This window comes from Pipra filicauda, unplaced genomic scaffold (assembly GCF_003945595.2).
Source record: "Pipra filicauda isolate LSUMZ 115617 unplaced genomic scaffold, ASM394559v2 scaffold57_size4234018_pilon, whole genome shotgun sequence".
In the NCBI taxonomy this organism is placed as follows: Eukaryota; Metazoa; Chordata; class Aves; order Passeriformes; family Pipridae; genus Pipra; species Pipra filicauda.
In genome coordinates, this window is record NW_024104731.1 from 3527900 (window position 1) to 3545344 (window position 17445).

The following is a 17445-nucleotide window of genomic DNA, read 5'->3' on the forward strand; positions in this document are numbered from 1 at the left end:
ATAGTCTTATGGCTTTGAGAATATGACATTATTGATGCTACTGAAATCTGAGCAGAACACTGGATGCAAGGAATTTGAATTCTTCTCATAACTTTGCAATACAAGACAGGTGGGAGCCATACCAGAATAGGAGAACTTGAAATCAGACACCTGGATGTAATGTGAGACATGATAAATGTATTTTACACATCTACAAGAAAGAAATCAAAAGAAATCACAAGTAAAAAAAAAAAAAGGTACAATTCCATACAGTCAAAATATGTTACAAAAAAGAGATAAGAGTTATCAAATCACTATCCTCCAAGTATTAGCAAGATTTTAGCAAGGCAGTGTTCCCATGCATTACGGCTTCAATTTTTTATGTTAATATTAACTGCATATATCTGTTTAATGGTATTTCTCAGATTTCAAGGTAGCAAATGTGAGAGGAAAAAAGAACTTTCACAATTTAAAAGAAAATACTTTCAGGAACAGTGTCTTCTGATTAATTAGAGCACTACAAAGCAGAACTGAATGAACCATTTCTTGAGCGTTTGCTTTATCATTAGTCTGTTTAAAGTACATTTACTTCCAGGTATCACTAGGTGTGCATCACCTTGTTCTCCTGTATTGTCTTTACAGACTACCAGTTCCATTTAAACTCTGACAATACAGACTATAAAACATAAACAGTTGTGCCTTTGTTGTGCATATTTGACCTACCACGGATTTTTGAAGGATCATTGAAAATTTACCTTTATCTGTCGGAGTTGCTAATTATTGTCTTTATATTGTAGGTATTACAACTTAAAAAAAAGTAAATTTTTAGTTTCTGAAATTACTGTTTGAGGAGGGAGCAGAAAACAGACTGGAAATTTTAGGAAACATGTTTGAATGCAGAAAAACCCACCCAAAGAAAAAGAAATGAAAAAAAATCCATATATAATATAAATGCAATATTTCATTATTTGCTTTGAAGTGTTGTAATTCAGAATCAGGCTCAGAACTCAGGAAACAGGCCTATCTCAGTATATTTTCAGTATTTTATTATGAACATTTTTTGATATTCACTGAGGGAAATACCTTGAATTACACAAACGCTGCATTTTTTAACAATCTATGAATTATCTAAAGCAATTAGCATATTTGTGATGCCTCAGTCAAAATCATGCTCAGCTCTTTTGTTGTTCCATATCCTTAGAGGTCCTGACACAAAGGATTATTTGAAACAATTGATGTTATGGCCCAGATTTGGAGGTATCTATGGTAGAAAGCAGAAATCGTCTTGACTAATTCAACATGATTTTTCTTGCAGTGTGGGGGATCTCGTTTTAGAAGTGATACCAGTATCCTGAAGCTGTAAACTGGGACTGTGATTCTTGACCTCTGGGTAATGCAAACGAAGTCTCTGGAGTGCCGTTGGCTCTGCCCACTCCCCCCGCTGCCACATTCCAGTGCAACAGGCAGGACAGGCTGTTATTTATTAGTTCTCACTTAACCACCAGCTGCTCTAACAGCATGCAGCTGTGTTTTTGTTAGCAGAGGTAGACCCCTGACTTTGCTCGTCTTTAACTGTGTGGAAGTCCGGTGGCCAGCCTGTGAGAGGAGCGCTGCTCTGAGAAGGTGCTTGTGTGAGCCCAGTTGACATTAGGTGTCAAGGAGTGAGTGATGGGCATTGATGGAAGATCATATAGTATTCACACTGCTGTATGGATGTTTCCATGGCTCATGACTAAGCCTCAATTGCCAGGAAAGCTGCAAAAAAGAGCTGAGATTCCCAATGATCTTTTGGGGTTAGTTTTGAAAAAAAACCTTCAAAACTATATTAGATTAAATTACACACCTACCTGATCTTTAAACTATGCTTCAGATATCTGCCTTACTTTTACATTATGTAAGAGTAATTAACAGGCCATGATTAAGGCATAAAAATCTTGGTGAGAAGAAAATGAGAGCAGAGGAGTAGGATCTTGAGGTCATTATTTATTTAAAACTGCCCATCATTTGATTTGCAGTATGGAAGCAAACTATGAGTTCCTCTTGGATACAGGATACCTAATTGCTGATAGCAACACTCAAACTGGAATGAACTGTCTTTGAAGGAGGTCATAAGTATCTACTCACTTTTCTCATAAGCTTGGTCTGCTATTTGTGTGGTTTCCTCATGCTCTGCTTCAGCACATGGACAGGTATGTCTGTTAATCCAGTGACTGACTTAGTGATTCAAAACATAGATCAGTGTACTAACAGCGATTTGGAGGGAAAGTTTGACTCTGGATCTCCTTTGCTTGCCTGAACCAAGTCAATGTCCCTCACAGGGGTGTCAGCCATTTGAGCACAGAAAATTTGAGGTGGTGAATTTTCAAGGGTGGCTTTTGATTTTTGAAAATACATGACCGATCAGCTTGAGATGCTTTGCTTCTCAGGCAGCTAAACTGATTCTAGCTCTCACCTTACTAGGTCTTTCCTTACATCACCAGTCACTACTGACTTAATCCAATCTTGTATATCCCAGGAGATGTTTAGGAGCAGAATTTGATGGAACATGAACAAATCCAGTATTATCTAACAGGCCCAGAATGCTGTCTCAGCTTTCCTAGCTCTTTTCTTAAAATTAAGGAGAAACATATGTTTACATTTAAAGAGTATTATGGTACTCAAATCACTTGACTGGATATGGTAATTTTGGGCCTAATGTATTTGCCTTTTTTCTCTGTGGAATCTTTTAAGGTTTGTGGGAGAGCCCAATGGATCTGTCCCTGAGGGCTTAACAGATTTCCCAATATAATAACAATATCAGAATTTTAAATCAGTCAAAAGTAATCTATTTTTGCTCTTTTCTTAGCCAGATGATTGCCAAAAATTTTTTTGGTTGAAATTGCTGCTCTATATCGATATTGGTCTTTATTTTTCCCTTGGTATTTCTCTTCAGATAGTTATTTATAAAGTTCCAGGCTTACCCAGAAAAGGAAGGGAAAGTGATTGGGAGATTTTGAATGATAGGAGAGAAGTAATAAAGATAAAAGACTTCTTGTCATACACTTTGAAAACCATTGGGAACCACACGAGAAGCATTCCAGTGAGTGGAATCTACAGGCAAAGAGTGGTACCAAGCAGAGCACTGAGCAGGGATACGTACTTCTTTTAAGGCCTCTCCTATTTTGTGAGTTGAGTAATTAAAAGAGTATGATTTATTCAAGCCTGAAGTCTTGGTGCAGCTCCTGCCCCTTGCCTCTGTTATCGACTCCCCCCGTGTTGCGCTCCCATGAAGCACGCGGTGCTCTGCTCCCTGTGCAGCTCCTCCCCACTTGTGCTGCTCACGAGTCCTGCCTGTGCTGTGCTGTGCAGGTGACACTGGATCCATGTGGAGGCCAGCGAGTCCGACCACTGCTGCTGGACACTGCCTGCCCCCAGCACCAGGAGCAGAGTTCATGGTGCCAGGCACTGAAGGGCTTTAAAGAGTGTCATGAGAAGAGTCAGGAACCCAGAGCAGGGCTTCACAACTGTCCAGCTGAATTTATTGAGAATTTGTGATCCTGAGATGATTGTAAACATAACATTTAATAGTAAATAAATTAGGTTAATAATACAGAAGAATGTCTAAAGGGAGATTTGATTTCTATGATTGGGCATAATTTTATCTAATTTTACCTGATCTTCTGTAAATCACTGTACTGGGCCGTTCCCTCTTCCCTATATGTGCTTTTGCCTCTAGTTTGAGATGGTTATTCGATATTTATTAAAAAGCAGACCAGAGACTACAGTCCATCTATGAAACAGTACTTTTTGAAAACTGTAGTATTAGACACATATAAAAGGGCTGTAATTCTCTTTTTTAAAAAATATTATGTTTTTTTCTATGTGAAAACAGCACTGGATGTCCTTATGCATATTTAATATTTTAGTACAGAAAGCAGTTCACATCTAGGGAAATTTGAAAGGGTCAGATTCTGATATCTACTGATATTGATAAAGGTTTGTTACACAGGGACTCTCGACAACACCAGTGGGCATACTGACCAGATAAGAGGTCATTATCTGATGTAATGAAGGGTGGTAGTCCATCAAAAGATGAAAAAACTTATATTTTAATTGAGCTACAGAAAAGTGCTTGTTGTTGGGCCTGGAGGATATGGACAAGTGTGGACAAACTAGATCATGAAGGGCACAGAATGGAATTCAAGGTTTGTGGCTGCCCAGGCTAGAGGTGCAGAGTTAAATGATGGCAGTGATGAATGCACATATCACACACTAACACAAGGGTAAATAAACATTGCGTAATCACCCAAATAAATCTGAATACATGATCAATGTTTCCTTGAGTGTTGGATGGATTTTCCCTGTGGAGCACATGGTACATCTTACTATATAAATTTTAGGAAAGTGCTCTTCCTGTTACTTTGGCAACAGCTAACTTTAATGTGTTTGAGAATAACAACGGCAACAGTTTTAGAAGTACCTCAGTAACACTGAAACCCAGAGAAACATCAATGTATCATGAGTTAGTTTTAGGGATATCTTTGTGTATTAACATGAGTTAGCTCCTGCCCACTCCATTCTAACAAAAACTTATTTTGTCTGTCTTTACTGTCATAAATAATCCTGAGCTTTTGCCACAGGGTATTTAAATACATGACTGACTCTAGAAGGACTCAAATATTTCATCAAAATGAAGCTCTTGATCCAAGGTTGCTCAGGTATTTCTGTAAAGAAAATGCAGTGGCTTCATTTGGAGAGAATTTTTAACAAGCATGTGAATTTCTGAAGCAATAGCCATCACATTTCTCTGCCAAGTACACATTGATTTTGCTTTGAAAGGTTTGCATCCTCTGTGATGTCAGAACAGAACAAGTAGCAAGGGTCCTTTTGACTGTTTTGACTTATACCATGACAGCAGATGTTGCAGAAGAAATAATCGCAGGATTAAGATACCAACATTGATCCAGAGCCTTCTTACTGGAAAAATCAGTCAGAAGTGTTCTCCTATTAATGAGTAGTGTGGGTAACTTTTGTGTAAGCATGGAGCTATCATCTCCCTCTTCTCCCTCTCTTTCCACAGTGGTATTGTCTATTCATGTTTATACTTGATATGTTCCCAGTACAGTTAGCTCTTTTTAAAACTTCACCTCCCTTCTGAACAAGGGGATTTCTGTAGCCTAGCCAGGACTAGTTCATATAATTGCATGAATGCAGTAAGTTTTGAGTGTCACTTCAAACACTTCTAATAATTTTTAGTTTTATTGCTGAAATTCTGGATGGCAAATGAATTCCCAGGTTAGATTTCTTTCTACAACACTATCAGTGTAATCTGTATTATTGGACCATTATGGCATTTCAAAAACACAGATAATCTCCCTACTCCATGTGACCGTCTGTAAAAAAGATGCTGACCTCCAAGCCATTGTAAATAGATCATTTATGGAAATAAATAAATTAGTGTTGGAGCTAGACTTGTCCTGAATTCTTCTGTGAGTGCAGACTTCGACATAATTGAGAGATCAAGAGTCATAAGGTTAATGAGGTCATGCTGCCAGGGCCTGGTCTGGGTTTAGTATAACATGAAAGACTCAGCTCTGATCCTGACTGGCACGTTCACTTAGCAGCAATACCATCCAGGCACCAATCTGTTCAGAAACCTGAAACCATCTTCCATCAGCCGTCTTCTTGCTGCATGACACCATCAGAAGACATATGTTCTTCTGCACGTGAAACCACTTAGACTATCTCACTCCATGTTTTCTGTAAACATATTTGTTAAGAAGAAAGAATGATTAATATAACTTCTCCTTTTTAAGTTTGGATGGACTGTAGAATCCATCTAAAAGGATTGCCAAAGTTGTAGCAAACAGTGTTTGATAACTCTTATTAACTATCCACTAAGTTGTCAATGAGCTGTATTTGAACTATATAAAATGCCATATTTTACATTCCACATTAGAAAGAGCTCTTACAATCAATAGCTCTTATCTAAAAAATGGGAATGATGTGCCTCCTGCTCCTAAATGCTTTAGAAGAGCTGACCAGTATCAGTCGTAGACAGCTATCAATATTTTTCTTTCTGTTGTTCCCAGGATAGCATGTGATAACAAACCTCAGATTAAAAGAAAGAAAGAAACAAACAAAAAACCCACAAAAATTAAGCATAATGGATTGTCACAAAACATTCTCTGCCCTGTTCACTGAACAAGAAGGGGCTTCCATGGAGGGTGGACAAAGTTCTTAGATTGAGACAGGCACCTGGGGCAGAGGAGGAGCAGAGCTGCAGAACCATAGCTTTTTACTTTTGTAAATTAGTACTTCTAATATTGTGCTTCAACAAAAGCAGCTTTTTGCATGCCACAAGGCCTTTCCCATTTACTTGAAATTTTTCTATGGAGCGGCTTCTCTATTGGAATATAAAGTTATATAAAACCCAAATGTTTCTTGGAAACAATTTCAACAAAATTCTGACAGAACATCAAGAATTTTCAAAACTGCATCTTTTGCTGCCACATAAGAAAGACCCTACCCTTCACCTGCACGCTCTGAAACCCAAAGATTTTTCATGGAAAAACTGAAAACAGTTTGTAAAACTTAAAAAATTCTGCCTTCCAGAACTTGAAAATGGAATATCATACATTTCATTTTTCAGTGTTTTATTTAATAATTTACTGTATGTAATATTAAATGTAACTTCACACTGTAAACCTTACTTCTGCAATGAAAGAAAATAAAATGTGTTTTTGTGAGTTATTTAGTTAATTAGGTACTTCGGCTTCTTCCATTGATTTTTATTTTGAAGGAAAGAAGGAGACTTTAGCCCTCTGTCTCCCAATGTCTCACTCACTTTGTGAGCACTGCCAGCTGCTGAACTAAGCTACTGCAGACCTTGTCAGACCTCCTATCCTCCTCTTGGCTGTCATTGCCACCCTGACCAGATTTTATCTTCCCAAAATAAAACTGATGAGAATTGTAACACCTTCAGTCAGCAGTTGTCAGGCCCTCTGAGACCTCAGCAGTTCTGTAGTCTTCCAGAAATTCTGGAAATAACCTATTTACAAGTTTCTATAATGATATGTAGTGGGACTTCATTTCCAAGCACATCTCTGGTGTTTTTCATCTTGACTTGGGCTAATAGAGCTCTGTGAACTCTGAACTCTGAAATTAGACTGCTCAGTAATTCTATGCACTAAGATATTTCTTTTGAATTTTTGCCGTCTTACTGGCTGCACAGGATATTTTTTCACCAAACCCAAATAAGTCTTAGAGTAATTTAAACTTAATAATGCAGTGTGTATTAGTGCTGTAATAGTTAATTTACATTTTACAAAGTGCTATCATCATGCTTTATCTTGATTTTTGTTTTATTGCACTTCATTGGCTTCATCTTTGTTCATTGGTATTTCCATTTGATATAGTGTTTCTCCCGACTGTTCTGCAATATTCCTTTGAATAAAGCTGATAGCCTAAAAAGTTTATAAACAGCAACAGCATCGCAGACAAAGGGATTTTACTTTTGTTTTATTTAAATAGAACTTCAAGCTTAAGATTTCCAATCAAATGCTTTAAACTGGATTGCAAATGTTAAACATCATTATTGACTGCATTTTACTATAAAAAGAATGTTCATAATCTTTCATATGCAAAACACTCACCATTTTTTAAAGGAACCACTGTATGTGATGTGAGATGTTGAAAGACTATCTTAATGGCATCTTGACCCAAACCTCATGACTCTGTTCCATGATCTTTTAACTAAGTGAGAATCATGTAAAGCTGCTGCCACACTTGATTAAAATAAGCAGCACATCATTCAGGGAGAACTTTCCTATTCCTGTTGCTAATGCAACATAGCATGGCCAACAATGGAGAAACGCCATCTAGCAGTGCTATGGAGTGTCAAACCTTCCATTATCCAGCAATCACAAGGAAAACGTTAAGATTGTTGTAAGTTTTGCTAATTAAAGGTAACACTTTGGATCAGTCACAACACGGATTCAGGTCATGACTAGGAATGGAAATAATTTTGGAGTCAGTGATGGATGGTCCCCTGTTGGTAATAGATGCTGGCCAGGAACTGATCCTCAGTTCTTAGACCTCTCTGCAGACCACAGAAAAACAGTAAGGCCTTGAAAAGTCTACTAAAATCTGATAGATTCTTCTTGGGGGTCCCCAAAAGGTTAAGAAAGGAATGTCTGCCACTAGACCTTGTCTTCTTCATTCTGCCATATTCCTTAATTCTCTTTTTTTCTCCACAAGTCTTTCAAAACTCATATGAGGCTGTGAGGGAAATAGATGAAGGCTATGCCTGCATGTCAGCTGCTGCAGGCTGTGAAAGCCATGGCTGGTATCAGTTGTCATGTTATCATTCCCTCTCCTTCCACAGCTGTTTCTCACCATTTACTGGTGAAGGCAACACACAACGGTTCCTCAAAAAATACAAATCTCCTTTCTCAGCCTTAATGAAACAAATCTTGTCTTCCAACCTAATGGATACAAAATTGTCCTCAGATAAGCTTATATGGTAATTTAGGGGCCAGATGACAGTAATGAACACACAGGAAAGCATATTAAGGAAGGTTTACCCAGCACAAAGCACTGCTGCACAGCTTACCAACACCAAATGTTTTTACAAACACTTAAAATCTCTGCTTTTCTCTGCAGTGGCTTTCCACAGAAAAGAAGTCAGATTGGAGACCTTGTTCTTATCTTGGAAACAGTAAAATGTGTTGGGTGTTTTTTAATGATTGTATAAAACTCTAGGACAAAGATTATTACCGATAAAAATAATTTCCCTGGTAAAAGGAAACCTTCTATTGTAATAATGATGTGTAGAAGACAGAGGTCTTTCCTGGGGCTGTTCTCTCTGTGAAATAACTTTCCACAGGGGCAAGGATAAGTCTTGTCACTTCCTCCACAAATTCGTGTATTGCTGTTCCACATACAGCACCTGCTTGCCTGAACTGCTTCTCTGAGCAACTCAGAGCAGCCTTTAAAGTCTAAAAGTCACAGGTCAAGGAAGCATGATAAGTTTGGCAGAAAGTCTCAGGCAATATTGATTTGTAACTAAGGGCAGAACTTGGCCAACAAGCAATCACCCAGGGCTGGTACAAAAATGGAAAGCTGCTTCTTTCTAGAAAAGGCATCGATAGGTTTTTTTGCTGCAGGCAAAAGATGGTTTCAGACCATGTAGTGATCCTGAAACTGGACCCTGGGCAGAGGTGGGCACGGATGTATGACCTTAATGGTAGTTGTTGCTGCTCTCCCATTGTCAGTGACCAAAGCCAGTGAATGGAACAAGCTGCTGTTTCTTCTCTCTCAGTGGCACATAACTCAGCACTGAGAACACCAGCTGCAGCCCTTCTAGTCCTAACATCCTGAAATCATATTAAGGCTATAGAATTGAAGACTGAAGGAGTTTCTCATCGACAGCAAGTTCAAATCCTAACTGGTATTACCCAAATGGCTTCTTAGCCACAGACTGATCCTTAGAACTGCTCTTTTTATTTCTTTTAAAGACTTTTTTTCCCATTAGCTTAATTTTCTCCCCATAACTAGGACTCTTATCTGTCTTTTCAGGGATCAGATTTGATCTCCTTCCTCTAATTTACATGGAGGGAGGACATGTGCAGAAACAGGAACTTTTCTTGAAAGAAACTTAATCATAGAATCATGGAATCATAGAATCATTGAATAAATTGGGTTGGAAAAGACCTCTGAGATCAAGTCCAACCCTTGATCCAACACTGCTCTGGTTGTTAGACCATGGCACTAAGTGGCACATCCAGTCTCATCTTAAAAACTTCCAGGGATGGTGAATTCACCACCTCCATGGACAGCCCATTCCAACCATGATCAATGAGGATCTTGCAGCTTATGCAGCACTCATTTCTTCCTACTGGCTTCTGCTAAATGTAATAAAAAAGAACATGACAGTAAAGTGTCACAGCCATAGACTATTGCATAGGAGGTATTAGCTGCCGCCTCTCTAGCATCATCTGTAACACTGGACTATTCATGTGAAAATACATAGAGCTACTTGTTCCTTGCTGTGGCAGTTCTCATTCTGCTTTCCTGCTTTTGATCATCTGGCAGTGGCTAGCAGTAGCAGAGGAGATATTTCACCGGTAATCTGACAATTGATGTTGTCAGCCCAGGCCAGGCTACTGGAGGATGCCCCTATGGACAGGGAGAGATTCCTGTGGCCAAGGGGGATGGTGTGATCTAGTTCAGAGTTCCATGATGAAAGGGGCAGTAAATACGTCAGATCACTCTAAAATCACTCTTAATGTGAAATGAGGCTAGAAAATAAGTTTAATTTACAAAAGGTGGAGAGGAGCTCCTAAATCAATCTAAAGACAAACAGATTGGAAACAAAATAAATAGCTCAATAAATACCTGGTAGTTCATTGCAATTTCAGGTGTTTTTTTTTTTTTTTTATGTTATTCCATTAGTGGAGCTGAGAACTGAGGCACATGGACGCAAATCATTTTGGATGCCACAGTTGTCTGACTCTTAAACAAGTCACATTCTCACAGTATTTTCTTTCCAGGTAATTGTTAGTGCTATATGGAAGATGTGAAGGTGTAGTACACTGCTCTGTGGTGATATTCTCCTGGTGTGGTTCCAATAGGCAGGAAGGTCTGGTGATTTATTCAATCTAAAGAATGTGCAGAAAGAACTTGCTCCTATCATTTGAACAGGAGGTAGAACAGGGTTCTGCTCACTTTCTTCTGAGATTTTTCACTTTCGGGAAGTACAGAAAAATTTCTGAAAGTTCTTAATCAGCTAGTGTTCTGTGACTTCCCAGAAATATTTCAGCTAGTAAACTATGCTAGTCCTCTGACAAGGTAGAGGAAAATTAAAAAATTTGGGTTTTATATTTAATAGAAATTAAAACCTGAAAAACACTACACTGCAAACACTGCTACCAATGTTTTCGTCTAACTTGGAGGTGCTCTGCAGTGCTTTCATTGAGGTATTGCCTCACAGGTGCTCTGCGATCACAGAGAGCTGTCGGTCGGGTGCCAGAGCTCCTCCTGTCAGGTTGGAGCAGCAGGGCATGACTTGTCTGCTCGCTTCATCACACGCAGGACTCTGTGCAGTGCAAGAGGGGTGTGCAGGAGGCCATGCTGAGGCACGACATGGGACCTTAGAGACCCTCACTGTGTTCTTTGGTGTCCCATGAATGGCTGCCCAGGCTATTTCATCCTTGCAAGTAGATTTAGGCATTTTCTTTTAACAAAAGGCACCAGTGGGCGTTTCTGCAGATGGCTTCTTAGCCCAGCTTTTGCAAAGCTGCTTCAGCCATCAGTGCTTAAGAAGAAAAGTGTGCAGTCTTCTGCCTGTTTTGTCTCTTAGAAGCAGCCAAAATGGTTTTTGGCACATATTGCTAACTGCAGCAAACAAATCCACTGGATGAAAAAAGCAACAGCAGCAACTACCAGCTTTAGTCTTATATTTCCTGTAGTACTTAGAAAGATGAAATATTTTTTCTTTGAGATTATTGATGCGTGACTGCTTGCCCATTCTTGTTTTTCCTTCTCTCTGCATATCCTTTTAACTAACTTTCAGGAGTAATTTTCCGTTCCCCTTTATTTTCTTTCCTAGACATGCAATGGCACAGTTTCATGTCCTCAGCCGTTGCTAGGGAAACAGAATTTTGAACCCAGCTTGTCAAGTAAATGAAGGAGCAATTATTTTTGAAGTATTTCTATAAACTTGGATCAAAGATGGTCACATATTTTTTAAGGTAGTGTTGCTAGAACTTTTTTTTTAGATTACTCAGCACTTTCAGTGACAACTCCCTGTATTGGAAATCCTGCTGTTCAGCATGATACTTCCTTTGGGTGTTTTATTTGAAAAGTCCCACAAAGCCTGACCCAGTTCTTTCCAAGCAGAGAGAGCAAAAAATGTTTTAGGCATATTCAACTAATTCTTGCAGCTGTCTCCTCTGCTTGTAGAGCTGTCACTGTGGTGCAGCAAGGTGAAATTTTCCAGGGAAGGAACACTGTGGCAGTAGGGGCTTGAAGGGAGGGGAAGGACACTTTTATCTTTAGTTTGGGCATGTGTTTGGGCTACCACTTTTCCCAGGTGAAGCTGCAGCTATCCCTTTAGGTAGTTTCTTCCCTTCTGCTGCTCATTGGAAGAGAATGTGGGCAGGCATTGGTTTCTGCTAGTGCTGGGCTACAGGTATGTGCTGGGAGATGCATTGTGTGGGCAGCCCTGAGTCCTCTCCTTCATCCTCAAATGCCTGTGTAAGCACATAGACTCTCTCTGCTGAGTGTAGTGACTGCCCACATTATCTGTGCTTTCAGGAAAACTCAAGTGTGGTAGATAAAGGAGGGTTAAGGAAGGGTGGGCATGTTAAGGTCGTGCCACTGAGGTCAGCTGCAGCCCATGTGACGTCTAAGGGTTGTTCCCAAGACTCTTCTGGAATGTGCAACTCCCCCTGAGGTCAGTGGGTATTTTCAGTTTGTGGCTGAGTGCCTGTACTTTGCCATTCTGACTGCACAAGGTTGTCCAGAAGTAGCAGGTTGTTTCTAGTTTGTAATGTTGCTATCTATAGAACCTTCAACTCCTCTAACATTAAGAACAAAATTTAAATAAGTATTACCTTACACTTCATATAGCTGTCTCAGGAAACAGGTCCTAACACACCCTGAGACAGATCTTTAAACAAGAACAGTGTGTGCTGTTTTCTCAAGAATCTTCTTGTACTTTATTGCATTTATGTTATCTTCATGAGGAATTATTTTGCATCTACACACTGTCAATGAATATCATTATGCACTCAGAGCTTCATTCAATGAGTGGAGTCATTAAACTGTACTATTAGGTCAGTTGGTTAGAGCACGGTGCTAATAATACCAAAGTTGTGGGTTTGATCTCTGCATGGGCCATTCATTTAAGAGTAGGACACGAAGATCTTTCTGAATCCCTTCCAACTCAGAATATTCTGTATAGGTATTGGATTTTTACTATTTGGTAATGAAAAATATTTGTGTAAATCTGAGAATAAGGGCAAAAAATTACGCATACATAGACTGTCAATAACTTATGGGTTGCTTTAAGACAGGACTTTCCCAGTGCAACCAAACAAGTTGTGGGATGATTTTCACTGTGTCCTGATTACAAGATTCACACAAAGTCTGACTGGCTCACCAACATTCTGGAAAGTCTGAAGAGAAGTGAAGTGACACAACTTGCATATTAGTCCTTCTTAGACTTCTTGAAGACCTGTTGGAAGACCTTATTATACCTACCCTCTCCTAAGGGAGAAAATTTACCTGAAAATGTAAGATCAAAATATTTTTTAAAAACCCAACGTTTTTATTTATGCTTAAACCCTGAGATTTTTGTTACTGAAATGGTTTTGTAGTTCTTTTTTTTTCTTCATCTTTTTTTCAAGATGTAATGCTAGCCCCACATATGTGCATAAAGTAACATGTTTCAAGTGGAAGAGACCAAACTTAATACTAAATTTGCCATTTTTGTTTAAAGTGGCTATATTGCTGCATTGCTAAACTTCTGTACAGAAGAAAGAAGAAAAAAAAAGAAAGTAAAGAAAAACTGATTAAGGATTGTAGCTTGGGCTGCAGCAAAAGAGGCACAACCAGCTGGTTGAGGGAGATGATTCTCTCCCTTTACCCTTTTCTTGTGAAACCCCACCTGGAGTACTGTGTCCAGCTCTGGGCTCCCCAGCACAAGAAAGACCTTGACCTACTGGAACAAGTCCAGAGAGGGACATGAAGATGATCTGAAGGCTGGAACACCTCTCCTAAAAAGACAGGCTGGAAGAGCTGTTCAGCCTGCAGAAGAGAAGGCTCCAGGGAGATGTTATAGCACCTTCCAGTGCCTAAAGGGGGCCTGCAGGAGAGCTGGAGAGGGATTTTTACAGAGACATGTAGTAGTGATAGGATAAGGGGGAATGGCTATATGCTGAAGAAGGGGAGATTCAGATTGGATATTAGGGAGAAATTCTTTAAGGGTGGTGAGGCACTGACACAGGTTGTCCAGAGAGGTTGCGGAATGCCCATCCCTGGAGGTGTTCAAGAAGAGGTTGGATGGGGCTTTGAGCAATGTGGTCTAGTGGAAGGTTCCTTGCTTTTGACAGGAAAGTTGGAACTAGATGATCTTTAAGGGCCCTTCCAACCCAGGCCATTCTATGATTCTACCAAAGGACCTGACTCTTCTAATTTGGAATAAGCATTGTGGGAAATAATGCGATGCATTTTCACCTGTCTGATGCCCTGCTAATACCCTGTAGTTGCCAATGGATAACATCACTGCTCCACGGTGTTGAGGCTCCCATGGGATCTTCCTCTTGTTTGGAACAGAAAGGATCCATTTTGTTACTTTTTTTCAGTCATTTCTACCCTTGAAAATTTACCTGTGTAAACAATCATGTTTAGGATGGCTGGACTGTATGTATTTTCTTGAAAATAAGGAAAATTTTTGTTTATTCTCAATTACAGACCATATCTATTAGGTAATTTCTAGTAATCGGTAGTCAAATCCTACAAATGAGAAATTTGTTTGTTATAGAAGGCTTTTTCTACTTTGTTGTCAGAATTAATTTTGGAGTTACCTCAGTGTTGATTTTGTTCTGAAGTACTCTTTACTTTTGGTGTCTTCAGGAGCAAGGGCTGAGGTGTGAGACCCATGCAGAGAGCTGAGGATGGGTAGTTAATCTACAACTGCAGTAACTGCTAAGTCCCTCTAGCCAGATTTCTCAGGCTTTTTTGGGGGGAAGACAGGTGTTTAAATAAAGACTTTGATATACGAAGAAGCTGTCAAAGGACAATTTACCACAGTAGCTTCTCTATGGTAACTATTCGCGTTCTTTTCAGCTACCAGGCACTCTTCAAGAGATGAAAAAAAATAATTTGCAGCTTAATTGAGAAGTAAGTAACTTTCAATTAATTGTCTCACATTTGCCATGAGGTGCAAGGCATGGATTGACTGGGAGACAAAGAGGAGAGTTGCGGCGGGTTCGGCGTTGAGTGGAGCAGCCGGCGCATCCCTCTGCCCTTCCTGCAGCAGCCGCTGCCCGTTCCCCCGCCGGAACCCTGAGCGGGACAGAGTCTGCCCTGAGGTTAACAGCGTGCTCCAGGCAGCCCCCAAAACCACAGCACTCAGGCTCTCTGCCAAAGCCCTGCAGCTTCCCGGTAAGTTCCCGAGTGCCGAGCTGGTCTGCGGGACAAGCCCGTACGGCGGCAGGAGAGAGAGGAGGGTGCGCGGCTCCAGCTTCGACAGCCGCTGCTCCACGGCCTGCCGGAGTCAGCCAGCGGGAAGGGATCGGTAGTTCTTTTAAGCTCACCACCCACTCTAAAAGTCATGTTGTTTCTTATTGTTTGTTTATTTATTTGTTTGTTTGTTTGTTTTTAATCAGTCGTTTCTTTCATCAGCGAGGAGGTTCTGCTGCTCCAGGATCCCGGGGTCCGTGCGCGTCCATCCCATTCCCAAGCTCCTGCTGACACCTGCTGGCCTCCCGCTGGCTGGAAGCTCAGAATGTTGGGAAAGAGGGCCAGCCCTCTCGTTTTCTTGCTACTGCCTTCTAGTCTCTGAGCTGTTGGTTGTTGAACCTTTAGAGGAGAATAATATATTTAGAACAAATATTTATGGGACTAAGCTTACATTACTCCATGAGCATGGCATAAGAGAACAGGATATCTCTCCTCAACATCTGAGAGGACTGTAAATATGACCTTTAGGTACTTCAGCATTTCTTCTTGGCTCTTCTTAAAGAGGGACAGGCCATACTGGTGATGATGGAGCAGAGATCCACACATTCAATACCAACTGGGTCTGGCTCACCCTTAGTGAGGCATCCTATAACCTACTCAAGGAGGCAAGAGTTTCAGCAGAGCAGAACCTGTACAGTGTAAATTGATTCATCATTTGTTTCAAAATGAAACAGCAGTACTAACAATTTAGTATCTTTTATTATGGGTAATTATGAACCATTAGTTAGATCCACTTCAGAGTTTCTGACTTCACAGAGACACTCAATGCAATGTTGGGGTCAGACATCAGGCTAGATAAAATTTAAGATTTACTTTCTAGCAAGCCTGAGTTATGTGAAGACCTATTTTCTGTTGCTTTGCCTGAAATACACTCACATATTTAGTGTGCTAAAACAAACGTGAAATGCAAAAACTTCTCTAAATGACAGTGCAACTAGGGTAGTAGGAGACATGGTCTAAAAGTCTGAGCATGTGAGTGTCCTGTAGTCTGAACTGAAAGAAGTGTTTCTTTTTTTTTTTCCTTTTATGTGGCATTTCCAAACCTCAAAACTGTGACATGCAGTACCGTTGTGGTTTAACCCCAGTCAGGAACAAGGTAGCACACAACTGCTTGCTCACTCCCCCACCAGTGGGATCGGGAAAAGAATCAAAAGAGTAAAAGCTAGAAAACTTGTGCATTGAGATAAAACCAGTTAAATAGGGAAAGCAAAAACCATGCACACAAGCAAAGCAAAACAAGGAAATTATTCACCCCTTCCCATGGGCAGGTAGATGTTCAACCATCTCCAGGAGAACAGGGTCCCATCACATATAAAGGTTACTTGGGAAGACAAACACCATCACTCCAGGTGTTCATCCCTTCTTCCTTTTTGCCCTCACTTTATATACTGAGCGTGATGTCCTATGGTATGGAATATAACTTTGGTTAGTTTGAGTCAGCTATCATGGCTGTGTCTTCTCCCAGTTTCCCATGTACTCTCAATTTCTTTGCCAGCATGGCAGGATGAAAAGCAGAAAAGCCCTTGGCTCTGTGTAAGCCCTGCTCAGCAATAACAAAAACACCTTTATATTATCACCCCTGTGTTCAGCACGAATATGAAACCCAGCCCCATACCAGCCACTGTGAAGAAAATTACCTCAGCTAAAACCAGTAAAAGTACAAACCAGTTACTGCTACTTGCTGGAACTAGACAAATGTAATATCGTCTAGTGAAACACTGCCATTCCTCACAAACCATGCTGTAACATGTGAGATGCTGTTTTTGGAGTGACTAATGACTAGAGTCTTGAGGCTGGTGCCTAGTTTCGTTTATTACTGTGTTGCACACTGAGGAGCAGCTGAGCAGAAGGAAAGAAGAGCTGCCATCTTGTGTGGGGAACTGAGACTGCACTAAATGAGGCTAAAATGATAAGAAGATTAAAAATTTAGTACACCTTTGGGAATTCGTTAAGTAAAGATTATTTCCTTTGTAGTCATGACTTCCATATTTTCTTTCTATTTTTTTATAACTAATGCAAATGAATCAGTTCATCCAATAAGTGCTGTTTTTCTGGCTTCAGCAGTACTGCAAACTCACTGAGAGGATGCTGAGGCAGTGGGACCTTTCCATTGTCTGCACCATCTAGCAGAGCTGACTAGCCATGGGGCAGGACATATTACAGCCAGAAACACCAGCCCTGAACACAGAAAATATCTTCGTGTAACTTTTGTATACAAAGTAGGATAACCACAAACAG